We start from the raw sequence: 16842 nt of genomic DNA, 5'->3' as shown, positions 1-16842 counted from the left end.
CACGTGAGGGAGCACCATCAAGCATTTTCTTAGCTTCCTTGGCAACAACCTTCCACTTCTCATAACTGACAGTAAAGCGATCCTTAAGTTTCTTTGATTTATCATCATAAATTACTTGAGCTTTCTCAGTAAGTTTACGGGTTCTTTGGCTTCTTCGTGGTGCTTCAGAAGAAGCTTGAGGCTCAACTTCAACTTCAGAGTCATTTGATATAACATTCTTGTTGGATCCGCACTCATCCATAATGGGAAATGTTTTCGTGTGCTTAATCTATCTAAAGAAAAATGCAGCTAAATTAACCAGCTTGAGTTGCTTGAGAATACTACTGTAGTAAAATAATGAAAGAAAATAATTATACCTAACGTTACTTCTTTTCTTCAGTTAAAAAATGTACAAGAAATATAACCAAAATTTTTGCAGCACAAATTAACTTAAAACCTTTTGACGATAATTTAAGAACACACTTTCTCTAACCAAACTAATTGTGTGCTTGCTCCTTTAAAGTTCAAGTAATATAATAACAGAACTAAGTCAAAATAACTTCAACTTAAACACATGCTGTACACCAGAATACTTATTTAGCACTTATAGAGTTTCTTTAAGCAAGCACTGAGTTAATCCACTTCTATACATTTAACTTAATTTAAAATGCATCTCTTCTTGGATTAGTCATGCACTGCCCTTTTTAACTCTTCTTGCAGCTTGTTAAGATTTTCCGTGTATGCGTCGTCTTAGCCTTGATGCTGATGTACAGACAGCCTCGGGAAACTTGCTTGCAGCTCCGTCAATGGCGGGCTCCTTGCATCACGTTCCACCTCACGCCGAGCGGAATCGAGTTCTCACTGTAACTCCCCTCTGGATACATCACGGACACAAGGCGTTCTGTGTTGACGGGCGTTTATTGCACACAGGTGCCATCAAACATGCCGTGAGAACTGTACAAACATATAAATAAATATAAATGAAAATATTCTCACAGAGAACAAATTATGTCAATATACATCACATACATGATATAAACTAATATAAGACTTAGAAAAAACTCAATTGAATAAACTAATTAACATAAACTGTCATACCTCGTTGGCCGCAATACCACAAAGGGGGTTAAAAGACCTTTCTGCAGCAACTCTTGAAATGACCCAAGTCCTTTTCCATGTAAAGGGAATAAAGTTAAACTCTTCACACTTTCTTCTTGTTATAACGTAAATGCTGACACTTTCTCCGTAGTCCATGTGCTCTGTCTGTAGCGTGTTACAACAATAACGGTCCTGACGGAAACAAAAATCAACTCAAAAGTTCCATTAACTGATAACGTGATTATTACCACTCCGATAATAATTACAAGGACTGTTTAACAGCAAATGAACATAAAATATGCATCACTGAAATTAATATGTAAACTTAAACTTAAACAACTTGCAAATGCCGTTGCTGGCAGTTACAGCTACCTTGCCCATAAGGGACAAAGGCAGGTTGGTCCAGCGTGTTAGATCGTCCTGTATGTTTTTCAGTAATGGGGTGTAGTTTAGCTGCACCACTTCTGATATTTTGGGGGAAAAATAAATACCTAGATATTTTATATTGCCTGATTTAACTGGTATTGTGAGTCCTTGCTCCGCATTACTGTTCAGTGGTAATAAAACAGATTTATTCCAATTAATGGAATAGTCTGATATAGTAGAGAATTCATTAATGATTGTTGCCGTTTCATTTACAGAATGTATATTACTTAAAAACAGTAATATGTCATCTGCATAGAGACTAATTTTATGATGGCTGTGTTTGGTTTTAATTCCTTTAATACTCTCATTCTGTCTTATTGCTGCAGCTAGAGGCTCGATAAATATTGCAAAAAGAGAGGGGGAGAGTGGGCAACCCTGTCTAGTTCCTCTTCCAAGAAAAAACCTGTTGGAAGTCTGTTTATTAGTTCTAACTGATGCATTGGGGTTGTGATATAATATTTTGATCCAATTGATGAATGATTCTCCAAACCCAAACTTATGGAGGGCAGCAATGAGGAACTTCCAATTTACTCTATCAAAGGCTTTTTCAGCATCCAGTGATAGTATAGTCATTTCCTGGTTTTTGATGGTGGCAAAGTCTATTATGTTAACGAGTCTGCGGACATTGTCATCCGAGTGTCTGCCTTTGATGAATCCAGTTTGATCAAAGTGAATTATGTGAGGAGTGACTTTTTCTATTCTCTGTGCTAGTGCTTTGCAGATAATTTTTACATCTGCATTAATTAAAGAAATGGGGCGATAGCTTGAAGGACTCGTGGGGTCTTTGTCTGGTTTTAGAAGAAGGATAATGTTGGCAGAGTTCATGTTAGGTGGTAGAGATTGGCTTTCATTGATAAATTTTACCGTTTTATAAAACGTTGGTGCCAGTTGTTCCCAGAATTCCTTATAAAACTCTGCAGGAAAGCCGTCGGGTCCTGGTGCTTTGCTGTTAGGCATAAGTAACAGAGCTTCATGAAGCTCAGACAACGAGAGCGGAGAGTCTAAATTTGTGATTTGATCTTCGTTTAACTTGGGCAGGTTTATATTGTTGAGAAATAAGTTGATGCTTTGTTCTGATGGATTGATCTGTGGAGTGTATAAGTTTTGATAAAAGTCTTTAAACGCATTATTAATTTTTACCGGGTCATGGGTGACATTCCCTGTTTGGTCCATAATCGAAGTGATTGTTGATTTTTCTTTATTAATTTTAAGCTGATTAGCTAGAAATTTGCCAGATTTATTTGAGTTTTCATATCTTTCCAGTCGAAGCCTTTGTATCTGGAATTGTGTTTGTTTATTGATGATGTCATTAAACTGCATCTTTAAATTTTTCAGGTCGCCCAGTATGTGTTCCTGGGCAGAAGCAGCATAAGCAGTCTCCAGAGTTTTGATTTTATTTTCTAATTCTAATAAATCTGCTTTCTCTTTGCGTTTTTTATGCGTCGAATAAGAGATGATTTTCCCTCTCATGACTGCTTTTGCTGTTTCCCAAAGAATACTTGGTGATATTTCAGAAGTATTGTTGAATTCTAAGAAGGTTTCCCACTCTTTTTTAAAGAATTCAATAAATTCCTGGTCTTTTAACAGAGATGTATTAAACCTCCAGGTTGAACCCGAGGGTGTGGGTACTTCCCTTGAAATAGTAACAGAAACTGGTGCATGGTCACTGATAATAATTGGATGAATGTTGGAACTTTTAATTTCTTTCAAAAGGGAGTTACTGACTAATAAATAATCTAAACGAGAGTGTGAATGATGAACTGGAGAGAAAAAGGTGAACCCCTTAGTGCTTGGATGACATGAGCGCCAAGCGTTGCAGAGACCCAAATCATTCATGTACTGCTTTAGAATACTTGCAGACTGCCGTGTACGCTGGTTTGCTGCCGTGCTGAGTCTGTCAAGTTCAGGGTCCAAAACAAGGTTGACGTCTCCTCCTATAATGATTGTGGAGTCAGAGTGAGCTGAGAGTGAGGTGAAGAATCTGTGAAAGAAGGAAGAGTCGTCAACATTAGGACCATAGATGCTGGCTATGCAAAAGTCCTTATTCTGAATGGATATATTAATGATTACAAATCTGCCTTCTGGGTCAGTAACTGTATCCTTATGAGTAAATGTAACATTTTTATTAATCAAAACTATTATATTGATACTTTTGAAGCATGCATTGCTTGATGGAGCTGATAATAAGGAGGAAGATCTGATAGTTCAAACTCATGAAAGGATGACATCACTGGTGAAGTCTTGAATATTGTCATCGGAAGAGGGACTACACCGGTTTGTGCAGGAATTGTTAACGATGGAACAGAAGTCCTTGGAAACCTCTACCCAGAGCCTGCGCCTTCCTCTTGGGACTAATGTATGTCCTGTACACCAGTTACCAAAAAGTCTAAAGAACAACTTGAAGGTGTTTCAGAAAGTATTTTTTGAGCTTGATGCTGTAGGAAAAAATCTGTCGCTTAGCAGTTTTTCCACGCGTGCTCAGAAAGTCGGGAGAGACAACCAAAAATGCGACCGGATAAAAATACATGAAGTTTATTTCCCTAACAATAGTTCTAGAACAAAGTAAAACAGATCATCTGGGTTCCCAAATCCAAAGCCTGCAAAACGTAAGAAGTTACATTCGTATTACATGCGGCCGTCTGAGAACAAAGGATTCTTCCAAAGCAATCTCCTCCTCCATGACCCAACATGGCGGCCAAATCTCCGCCCCGGAACGCCCGGATTGGCTGACAAATGTCCCGTCTGTCTTCACCAGCCTATAGTTGAAGATTGCAGCCCCCCGGATCCAGTCCGCCTCCTCAGGGGAATGTTTTCAAAGCATCGCATGGTGTTACGATAGAATAAGTCCCCATCCGGTCCACCATAAATTACTCTGGACATCAGGAACTCCATCGCAGGCAATAGGTCAAAGTTCAGCTTTTGTTCTCCACATGAGAGTGGACACCTGAAGGGTCTCCCACAGATTGAATCTATCCCAGAGATGGTTAATATATGGTACATGACAGAATTACTGCCCAGTCTTCCAAATGGCATTAGAAGATCAAAGTTCAAAAGAGGTTACAACACACTAAGCAATAAAACTAAACTTCAATGTATAAAAGTAAGACAGAAAAACGTAATAAAAACAAAACACCAACAATTCAGTCCTTCAGTGCCCTAGACCCAAGCCCAAAGATTATATCCTTAAAAAAATTACCTTCTGATGTAAGTGTTCTTCTAAAATAGTGTTGTTGAACTTCGGGCCTGGAGGGCTGATGTCCTGCTGGTTTTCCAGATCTCCTGATCACCTTGTTTGGTGTGAAGCAAAACAAGGTTCTGATTGGCTTAACACGCGTGACCAGGTGATTAGCAGGAAGTAGAAAAAGGAAACCTGGAAAACCAGCAGGACATCAGCCCTCAAGGCCTGGAATTTGACACCTGTGCTATAAAAAAAGGTCACTGTGCTGCTGAGCTTTGGTTGTCGATGTGTTTGTAGCAGGTACGCTGTTATCTGTTGAAAAAATGTTAAACCACTAAGCAAGCAGTTAATTAATTTCAATAGTAAGTTTAACAAAAAAAGTTTAAGTTGATTTGTAAGGTTTTATGTGTCAATGCAGTATTTCTTTGAGTTTGTACATATTGCATGATATTAGATATTGCTGCAGTAACCACCAATCTCTGTTTATTTTGTTTGGAATCTTTCATTTTTGAGAAGCAAAGAGAAATAAGTATTTATAAGGCGGAATAGCTCAACTTAATTTTATGACAATTTGAACAAAGAAAGGTGTTTGGTTGAAAAAGATTATTTCCTTTTATAACAAACAATTGAAGCAAAAACTATAATAGTGGTGTTTGTTTCAACTTAGATAATGAAGTTTATAGTACTGAAAAAAGTAAGGTAACAATTTGCGTGTACTTTTTTGAGTAAAAGTTTATTTAAAATAAGTTTAAACAAATAAGATAAAGTAGCTTAAATACAATAATTTGTTATTACTTAAAAATACAAAATACTTGGTGTTTATAAAATAAAATTAAGTTGATCAAAATACTGACTAGAGTTAGGTTAACTTAAAAAGATTTATTCTATGCAAATTTTTTTTTCAGATTTTTTAGGTTGGTCCAGTCTGTTTTTCTTTTGACTTTAAGAAATGGTTAAATTTCATCAGGTAGTGATGAAAGGCAAACATTCAGTAAGTGCAATGTAAATGTGTAAGGATTCAGTGGTTTGGTTTTCTTTGTCATGTTTTTGGTTTCCTTCTTGTCAGTCACTCCAGTTTCTGGTTCATGATCCACAGCTGTCTTCAGTTAAGTTAATTGCCCTCAGCCTATTTAAGTGTCTTGGTTTCTGTTCATCCTTGTCAGGTCATCTGCTCTTTTTTGTCTCCGGTTTGTTTCTCCCCATAGGTTTGTCATGTTTAAGTTTGTTTATTAAATGTTTTATTTCCTGTCACCAAGCTTGGTCTTCTGCACTTTGGGTCCTCCACCACCAGTTCCTGACAAAATTACATTTTTGATAACATGTTTAAATAAAATAACCAACCTTTCATTCTTGGCATATTTTATCCCGAACGTGGCAGTGACCTTGCATTACTGCCCTTTTGCCCTTTCTTGTCATACTTTTACAACAAATACAGGATGAACCAGCTTCCTTTATGATCAGATTCTTGTTTTAAACAGCCATAATTGAAGACCCACTCTAATGAAAATTGTGTTTTTAACATGTTCTTAGGGCATTTATCTTTTAATGGATGACATATAAAGAAAATTAAGATTAAAACTGCTTTGGAGTATTTCTTATTCAAATGGTTGTGGATGGTTGTAGCAGACAAAAAAAAGCTGTTATAAAAAGCTTGTGGCAGCAGCTGCTCTGCGACATTCTGTTGCATCCCCTTGCAGACTAATAGATCCATGTACGACTTGTTTTCTTCGTCTGAGCTGGCATCGGGATCAAAACTGTACGGCTGGATAGTTCCAATGGGGTTCCAATGCTCGCCATTTATGTAGCACCTGTAAGTAAAGGGACTGTAAACTACAGGGAGAGTGTGTACCCAGATGGATGCCGGGAAGTGAAGTGGGGGCAGGCTTATTTCACACCAATGACCCCGCCCAAAACTCAGCGCGATGGGAAATTCTACTGGACTCCTGTTATTCTGCAGAAACTATGTCCTAGAAGACTACACAGGTTTTTAAATTTTGCCCAAAAAAACCTGCATAATTAAAAGACTACTGTGAAGGATTTTACCATAGATCAAAAGATGACTGAAGTGAGGTGTGTGTGTGTGCTCTGGCTTCTCCAACTCACAAACCTTTTCTGGCGCTTTCTCAGCAAAACCCCCGAATGAAATCTTTGGTCTCTTATCAGAGCAAAACAGTCACAGAAGCTGCTTACAATGATTTAAAAGAATATTTGTAAGTCTGTTTGGGCCTGTTTTCAATATTTTGTAGGCCGAGCATCAACAATGGGTTATGTGAAAATAATGAATGATTTGAACTTCAGTTTTTTTCAGAACTGGTTCCTGACACAAGAACAACAGTGCTTGTCAAAGGGAACTACTTGGAACGATCAATGGCTTAGCTTCTCTTGAGGAATTTTGATTGGATGAATTTTTCACATGAACACTGCGTGATTGAGGTTGACTGTTTACACAAATCCACCCACTGAGCCACTTGCACTTGAAGCAGTGGTGATGGAGTGCAACCAGCAAAAGAAAAAAAAAAACAAATCTTTAGTACGAGCCTCTGTGCTTGTCTGTTTATGATCCCCACAGCGCAGAACCCCCAGATCAGACTGTATTGAGTGTTTTTCATCCTCCAAGGCTTTCCCCAACCACTTCTCTTTATGAAGTAAGAAGAAATTGTACTGCAGGCTAAAGCCTTTTCTAAGCAATGCCAAGTATTAGTGAAGTGGGGGGAAATATTGGTTTTTCCATAAAATATAAATCCAGGTTGTATTACAAAAATTGTTGAGAAAGGTCAAGTCTCACAGGAGCAGAGATATAAAGACAACAGAGACTAAAGTGAATGTCTAAAAGGAACTACAGTATGGAGCTTTCCAAATCTGTAAATGATGCTTCAATATTTTCTTCATACTGATTCACATAAACAACTTTAAGGGACCTATTTAATGTGAAATCTTTTTTTTTTAGCTTTTAAGTGTTTTATATTGTTTATTACTCACGAAATAAAAACCCCAAAGCGGTAGTTTGATCTGTCCATGCAAACCTGCGCTCTGAGCACCAGCCCCTCCCAACCCACAAAAACAAGCAGGTTCTCACGAAATGACGTAGACAAGTGAGAACAGCCCCTTCCAGGAAGAGTCTGCGCTGCCAGCACCTCCCCCAGCCTAACAGACACACCCACTTCCTCAGCAGAGCTAGCGGTGATTGTCAAACACGCTTTCCTTTTATGTGCACCATATGCACATGCATCTTTGCATAGATGTTGTTTGTTTTCATGGGGGGAACGCAGACACACTGCCGACCCTCAGCTGACGTCATGAAATCGATTGAAAGGTTGTGCCTTAGAGATTGAGTCGTCTTACTTCCGGGTTGGAAAAAGAGCTCAGGAAAATATTTAATAATAAAAAATAAAAAAATATTTAATTAAAAAATCGTTCTTTGGTCACAGAAATGTTGAGGCTGTTAGTTTAAGTCAAATTTGCTGTTGCTTGTTTTGGTCACTTCTTAATCCCAATGAACAGCTCACAGGGAGGAAACCAGGGCCACCAGGACATCACAGACGTTGTTTCTGTCCATTTCACTTCACCTTCTGATGTGACTCCAATTTCACACCCTCATGGTTGCCTTTTGCCACACATCCAAGGATCAGCAGAAGTGTGCTTTTTAATCAGAGACCTCTAAGACTTTTTGGTGGATTGAGGCCATGTCTGGGCTTGCACATCATCTCCAATCTTGTTGTTTAATCTGAGTTATGATATCACAGCTGTTTTGGGAAGGATGTCCTGACTGAGAGTTACAGCCACTACGGGGAAACAAAGAGCTCTTGTGGTCATGTGAATCTAGCCAAATACCCAACAAAAGATGGCTATTATAATTTATAAGTAACACATTTAGAGTTGGAGAAAGGAAGATGGCTTTTGTGGCTTATTGTCAGTTTGATAAAGGGCTAAAATTTACTGTAGTAATATGTCAGATGATTGTGGCATTACCACTTTGTAACCGAAACATATGTGTATATGATCCCCAGATTTCCTTTTATGGAAAAACACAGTTGTGCTTTACTTTAGATTTAACATATTTGAAATATATACATGTCTATTTTTCTCTATTTTCGCAGACCTCAGAATTTCAAACAGACATTAAGCTCGATTTTTATGTGCTGCAAAGGTAGCACATGAAAGCCTGCAGAGCTAGAGAGCTGCTTTTGTGCTCAATGTTTGACTTTCACAGGAAATGGCACAATGCATTGTTGTTCAGGGCAGACCACTTGTGTGCCGAGCTCTCACTGCTGTCATATCTCGGTGCTGCACTTTGTCAGATCACCCGTCAATCAGAAAGTGTCAGACAGACAGCAGCATCTTTTACTGGTTTAAATTCTCTAGAACATTTTAAGTTAGACTTCTTAAAGACCCACTCTGCTGAAAATGGTGCTTTGGGTGTTTTGAACATGTTCTTGTGGTATTTTTCTGATAATAAAGGACATATATTTAAAAATTAAGCTTAAAATTGTTTTTCTGAGGATTTCTTCATTCAAAGCACTGTAAATCAGGAGCAGATGAAAAAATGAAGTTTGAAATAGAGCTTAATTTTTAAGCTCCGTTCACACCACCCTCAGGAATCGCAGTCAAGCAATCACTTGTAATGAAAGTCTATGTAAATACACATGTATGCGTGTTTCTGACTTCCATGTTCAAAACTCTTGCGTTCACATCCAGCTATGCAGATTTTAAGACAATTTTTCAGGCTCTTTGTACAAAACATGCGTTCAATGGACACTAATTGAAAGTTAAACCAGGTTTAACTTTGACCAAAAAAGGACTCGGATTGGGCAGTGACGTATAGATGGCGTCCTTTTTATTTAATGGAAGCGCCAACCGTTTGAAAATTGATCATGTGGGAGAAATTAATAATTGTGGTTCGTGCCCCGCTGGAATATTATGACACCAGTCTTTCATGGAATAGAGCTGTGAAAGAAAAAGCCTGCAGCTTTTAAAATAGATCAATAGATGATTGGGGTGGGAAGAAAATACGGCAACTGTGCTGCTGTTTGGTCAAGTGTTGGGAGATGTTAGATGGTTGGGTTTTACATTTGTTTTTAGGCATGTTGGTACCCCACAAGAACAGAAGCATTTGTTCTCGCTCCATTTTTGAAGTCCTTAAGTCAGGTTTTTGAATCGTCACCGAACTTAACGTCTTTTTTTATTAGGAAAAAAGATTGCGTAACTAGTCAGAAATCAAAGCATTAGCTTCTATCTGCAGTGCAGAGTACTGTGTTTGGATGCATACTGCTTGAAGGACAAGATCTCCCAGACAAGGTCCTCCTAACAATTAGCTAACATCTTTCATTCATGCCTTGTCTTTCACCTGCCACATATCCTAAAAAAAAAACCAAAAAAAAAACATACTGTTCTGACCTTTTCAGCTGTAACATCACCAGCATTTACATGTTTTCTATCTCCTCAAAATGTCCAGTATCTTTTTACTCTCTAAAGTCCCACTCTATTCATCTTTGGATCTGTTTTCAAAGCATTCTCAGTGGTCTTTTAATTATAATTATGCCGTTTTATTTAAAACCAAAAAACGGTGACTTAGTTTCTAAAGAGCTGCAGTAGTTTGTTATAGATTCCCAATGATTAAACAAAGAAAGTATGCATGTTTAAAACACCTTTTTTATAGGAGTGGGTCTTTAATGCTTGCACTATAACACAGTCTCACAACAAATGCATGTATGTTTAAGGTAAATTGCTAACCCTCTTTGTCCCGGTACAGTTCTCTATCTCAAATTTCAAAGCTGCAAATCTCACATTTCAGAGATTTAAATTAGTTGGTAATAGACACATAAGGAGGAAGTTAATTACTGGTGTTGTTATTTTTAGGGCTTTTTCCAAACCTTTTGTGATTTTGCTGCAGCCGACCCTCCTCTTTAGTTCTTCCACAATCATATAAAGACAACATGAATCACCCCCCCCCCCCCCTCAATTATCTGCATGAAACAGATGTCAGAAGATTCATCACGCATCAAATCATTTCCACTCTTCCTCTGTCTTCTCTCTCATTCCACAACATTTTTAATATCCCGTGTTTCTCACTCACACTTCACGTTCTCTTCATCTCCACTGCATTACCTTTTTTGCCTCATAGTCAGAGACAGATAATCAATATCCATGGCTTGAACCTGCAAGTCTTATTGACTTTGTTTTTCAGAAGGACTCCATAAAGACTCACTAGGAAGATCTTGTCACTTCCTTTTCAACTTGCTGGCGTTAAAACCTCTGTTGCCACTGCAGAGGAGAAGTTCGAGAACAAAGTTGATCCATACACAGGATGCCTGGAATACCAACTAACATGAATGGAGTTGCCAAGGCCACTTTCCTGCTGCAGCAGCAGCAGCGCCAGCAAAGACAAGGTTGAACTTCATGTGAGGAGAATAAAAACAGCCCCTCAGGTCCTTCAAAGATTGAAAGAACACTGATGTGACTTTAGATGTGATGATGCAGGATGTGTAGGTGATTTCCCATGACAAAGTGCGGGATTGCTAAAAAGGGCCCAGTGTATCAAAAAGCCATTTTTTTTATAAAGCTTCAAAAGTTGAATCATTTACAGCGTCAAAGGTCAAAGTCACAGAATTTTTCATTGATTTGTCTTTACCTTGCAAAATAGTCAAAAAAGAGGAAGTTAAAAGGACCACTGTGACCAAAAGGGGCATGATGTTCCAGGTTCACTTTCAGCAATCTAACTTTAGGCTTTTGACTCTCAGCTTTTCACATGTATGTGGAGAATTTACTGTGTCCTTCCAAAGATTACATCAGATCACTTTAGTTGTAGCTTATGAGCACTTCTTTGAAGACACCCCAGTCTTTCTATTGGATCCAAAGATGAAAAAGAATATTAATTCCATTGATTTTTTTTGTGTCTGTAATCCTCTGGTATGCTGAGGAGCTCATAGTTAAATGTAAAGACTTCAAGCAGACAGGTTATGGCAGCATTGATCTGTTTGTGACGGGCTGTTAGTTAGCAGTTAGCAGCACCAAGCAGAATCTGAACTACTTAAATTCGGGGCAAAAAGCACCTTATGTCTGTTTACTTGTAAGATAAATAACAGCTTAAAGATGGATGGGGTTGCTGAATAATTCAAGGTGCTGCTAAAGCTATCTTGTATTACTCTGTATATTGTGAGATTGAGCTTTATGCAGCTCGGAGCACTGCTGGTTAATATCCCCCAATCAATATATGTAATGGATAAGGGATGAGGGAAGCAGGCTGAAGATGGAGTATTGAACTTATGATGTGTCTGCATCTTTTTGGGTTGCATCTGTAGTAATGGCGAGAACCATGGCCAATATTAATCAAATATATGTACATTTTAAGCTTGTGCTGATTTTTGTTTTCTTGCACATAAGAGTTTATGCAAACCCTCTTTGACGGATCACTCTATTGAGCTTTATAGTGACTTAAAGGGCCTATATACCATGCTATTCTTAAACCTTTCAGAGTATTTCGGTACACTAAAGAACACATTTTTTACTAAATATTAGCTTTTCCTGAGCTCTTTTCCAACCCGGAAGCACGACGACCATCTCCAGGGCACCACATTTCGCTCCCTGTGGGTGCCGCACATTTATGGCGTTAACCTAGAGCCGGCCTCAGCAGCGTGTCTGCAGTTTGTCCACGAAAATAAACGTCCGAACTTTTGCATTGATGGATGTGCATATTGTGCATATAAATGGAAAACATTTTGCCAAACTTTGCTAGGTGAGCTGAAAAAGTGGTTGTGTTTTAGCCTAGGGCGTGCTGGCAGGGTGTCAGGAGGGGCTGGGACTCTCAGCGCAGGTTTTCAGAGAAATACTCAGAAATGCGTGAATGGATCAAAATACCACTTTGGGGTTTTCTTTTTGTGAGGAATGAACATTATAATACATTTAAAGCTCACAAAATTGATTTTGCATGGTATAGGCCCTTTAGACCTTAGTCCCATGCACCCCATAAGAGTGCTGTAGGTTTTTGGGTTGTCCGGGCAACTTGGCTGTTAGAAATAAGAAAATTAGCCAATCAGAGTGCAGTATGTGTGGCAGGAACATACATAGACGTACATTACATAAACTTGTAAAGCAGTTGCGCATGGGCAGTAAAAAGCCAGTGTGCACACCTCACTAATGGCCAGAGTTTGGTTTACGTGATACGACAGCATCATCCATACGTCCTTAGTGCGTGTAACTTACATTATTTGTACAAATACATCACGATATACTTACCACACGCACGAGATTCACACATTTCATTATCATTTCCGCTTAATTCGCCGCACAAGCCACAAGGGAACTGGAAGATACACCTGTACCCCCTTTAGAATGTGACCGCACCTGTTTATGGCCCTCTGCGGACCTGGACAACCCAAAAACCTGCAGTACCCTCACAGGTTAACCCCCCATATGAATGCATGTGACCTGTGTGTGTCTTGTAGTTCTGTTTTGACTCATGTGCCCCCCTCAAATGGAACATACACTTATCATGGATGTGGACAGTATATTCATTCATTCGTCTTCTTTCAGGGTCACAGAGCTGCCGGAGCCTATCCCAGCCACTTGCGGGCGACGCCTTGGGACAACCTGGACAGGTCATAAGGTGGTTTTTGACACATCCATGCACACACTCACATTAACACCTATGGACAATTTAGAGTACACAATTAACCCATGAAGCGTTTTTTGAACAGTGGGAGGTAGCCGGAATCCCCAGAGAAAACCCACGCATGCGGGAAGAACATGCAAACTCCACACAGAAAGGTCCCCATTGATGTTCTGTTTCAGGTCTTGAACCAGGGGCTTTTTTGCTGTGAGGAAATAGCATTAACCACTGCGCGAACGTGCTGCCCATGCAAGAAAGTGTATCATGAAGTCAAAGGCTCACAAGGCTAATTTAACCCTTGTGCTATTTTAGATGACCCCCCCTTACATTGAGGTGTTCTCCCTACCATGACAAAGGTGGATAAAGGTGGAAAGATTTCATGTAATCCATGGACACCAGTGAAGATCACAAATCATTGAAGAAAAAAGGTTCAGAGCACTGTCTAGTGGGTCTAGATGACCCAACTCCCAAAGTTAAAGTGCCTAAGATAGCACAAGGGTTAAGTTGCATGCACTTATCACGTACAGGTAATGCTGTATGAGGCCTTACATCAGGAGTGGGCAATTCCAGGCCTCGAGGGCCGGTTTGTCTGCATGATTTCCAGATAGTCTTGCCCTACTCATGGCTGATTACCTGGTTCAGGTGTGTCCATCCAATTAGAACATGCCAGAGCAGGGTATGCTGGAAAACATGCAGGAATGCGGCCCTCAGTGCCCACCTCTGCCTTACATTATGGTCATTATTGAGGTCCAACAGCTGTTGTGGGCTCATTTTGCGGTCTTTGGCCTTGCTATTTCATGTGAGTCATCTGCATGTCCCATGCAGGTTTGCCCATTTTTCGACCACAAACAGCCTGTTTCCACCCGTAAGGGTATTCTGGACGAAGGCTTAATGACTAATTATACCAATGTGAGTCACACTGAAACATGACAGCTAGGAGGACAAATGCAGCACTGTATGTGTGAAAACTGAGGTAGAGTTCTATAATTTAACAGTATATGTAAGAGGCACTCTAAGGGCCAAAGCACAAGTATTAGCTAGTGAACATCACCAAGGTCAATGCTCAGCAGAGCTTCTAGCTACACTGACGGTAAGCCACAAGGGTAGGGTCCATCATCCATAGTCCAAAGCCTCTGAGTCCATGCACAACCCCACAATCATAAAATATAGAACTGCAGTAGCCAAAAAGACCAGTTGTAAAACAATAAATAGCAGTTTATCAGGTCACTATGCAAGCCACGGGGCAAAAAAGAGCCCTGATGCAACTGACCAAGAGCAGGTTGGGGAGCAATTGCTCAGACGCTGTCAGACCTCCTTTACATTCATACACCTGAGGCCTAGACATCTGTGTTTTATCAATCATCTATACCCTGAACACTGTGAATGCTTTATTTTATAATAAATTTTGTTTTCATCTTTGATTCTATCTTTGGGGTCCACATTCCTAAATCGAGTTTACCATCCTTTTATAAACTGCCTCAAGTATTCCTGCCTGTTTGAAAACACTGTGACAGAATGTACAGTAGATGTAATTGTAAAGCATGGTCTGTTGGCAGATATCTGTCATGCCACCATGGCCTGTTGTGCTGGTGAAAGCAGATGTAGTTATAGAGCACACAAACAAGACTGTTCCCAGCAGCCCACACGCCAGAGAGCATGTGGGATAATCCCATACAGAAAGCCCACAGCTCATAGCTGTCTCAATGATGGAGAAAGTACCAGATGACAAAGTGCTGAAGATTTAAAAGCTTGTGTTAAGTCGCTACATTGCTAGATGAAAAGGCAATGTACAGTCAAAGGAGTTTGCTAGAATATAACTGTCCAAGTCCTGTCTGTGCTAATTAATCCCCATGCTTTCAGTGAATTAGACCTGTTTTGATTACATCTTCTAACCATTTATTGAAGACTGTTTCTATATATATATATATATATATATATATATATATATATATATATATATATATATATATATATATATATATATATATATATATATATATATTTCTATATTCTATTAATGTTACTGATGAAGACACAGAATTGTTGTGTTACAGACCGCATTTGTGACACTTGTGCATATGAAATTAATTTCAATATGTCAGCCCAATTACATGCATATATCACACACTCTGAATCTGTCAATCATTATTATTTTATTCCTGTCTAAGGACTGCTATGCTTTTGCAAAGGACACCTTTATATTAACAGTATGAGTGACTGGAAGAACATGAGTGCATCCGTCAGGTTTCTAATGACCCTGTCTGAGCATATCTAGTGAGAATTTAATTTTTAAATGTAAACACATATATTGACGCAAGCCTGTGATGCCGGCCAATCACTTTTGAGGTTTGAAAAGCCCAGCTTAAGTTATAGTTAACTTTTGTAATCCAAGAAAACATAGATCCAAACATGTACTGCACATTGCAACATTTTATGGCCTCAATAAACAAGAAACACGCAAAGGTAAGGATGCAAAAGTCTGTGTATCTGTCACGGTTTTAGGTTCTTTGCCTTTATGTTCTAGTTGTTTGAGTTACTTCCTGTTTTATTTTGTAGCATTTCCTGTTTTGTTGTTGTTTCAAGTTTTACCTTTCCCCATCAGTCCGGAGTGTTTCCACCTGTGTCTTGTTACCTTCTATGTATTTAAGGCTGTGTCCGAATTACCGCCCTAACCCCTAACTACTAAAACCCTATATAGTGCGGCACTATATAGTTCTCTATATAGTTCTCTGAATTTTCTAAGCAATTCGGACACCCGTGCTCACTAGTTTTCTCTTTCGGGTGTTTTCAAATGGCGCTCGGCACGAAAACAAAGTGGCGCATTACCGCCACCACCTGGTCTGGAGAGGAACTACTTCTATTTAACGCCGAGAATGCCACCCATTTGTCAAATATAATATAAACATTTTATGAAGACTATTTATGAATCTGCTGTGTTCTGATCATGGAAAACGTGGCTGATTTATAAATAATAACATTACAAACACATTGATGTAGCTTTTATGTATTAGTTGATAAATAAACCCTCAAGTCATTAGTCCATGGCAATATTTATTTTTGTGCCGCTGAACGATTTACGGGCTCTTGCGAGGAGGCATTTTTTTTCTGTAGTTTTATCTTCTACGTTACTGAAAATAGCTTTATATATGAATTTGTCCGTCTTCCTGGCAATAATTCAACCGTTTTTCATTGGATCAAACCAAAAACGAGCAGATATGCAGCATCACAGGGCGGCAAGGAGAAGCAGACATCTCAGAAGATTTCCTCTGGATGCCCTGGCCAGACATGAACAACTTGTGAGTTAAACTTAAAGTTTTTTTATTAGTTCAATTTAAGAAATTGTCACTAATTGTGCTCAAGGTTACACAGTCTGCTGGGTAAGAGTTTAACATTCTTTTTCAACACTGGACTATGAACTGTATAGTCTAACTACATGAAACACTTGTGAGATCAAAGTTTAGTATTTTTTATTCAGAGTCAAACCATATCACTTGTTTTAAACAAAAATACTTTAATTTTTAAATATTTATATAAAAATCCAAAAACCCAGCCAAAA

At 38.9% G+C, this 16842-nt stretch overlaps 1 long non-coding RNA gene across 1 annotated transcript; it reads right to left on the bottom strand.

Annotated features, from left to right (window-relative positions):
• Positions 1–878: 878 nt before the first annotated feature.
• Positions 879–1278, bottom strand: LOC144988950 (uncharacterized). Its single transcript, XR_013653054.1, has 2 exons — positions 1078–1278; positions 879–933 (listed from the first exon to the last, which is right to left on the bottom strand). It is a non-coding gene; the product is annotated as an uncharacterized LOC144988950 (long non-coding RNA).
• Positions 1279–16842: the final 15564 nt, after the last annotated feature.

This window comes from Oryzias latipes, chromosome 22 (genome assembly GCF_053564925.1).
Source record: "Oryzias latipes strain Hd-rR chromosome 22, Olatipes_Hd-rR_3.1".
Lineage (NCBI taxonomy): Eukaryota > Metazoa > Chordata > Actinopteri > Beloniformes > Adrianichthyidae > Oryzias > Oryzias latipes.
This window is presented reverse-complemented; position numbering and strand designations above follow the sequence as displayed.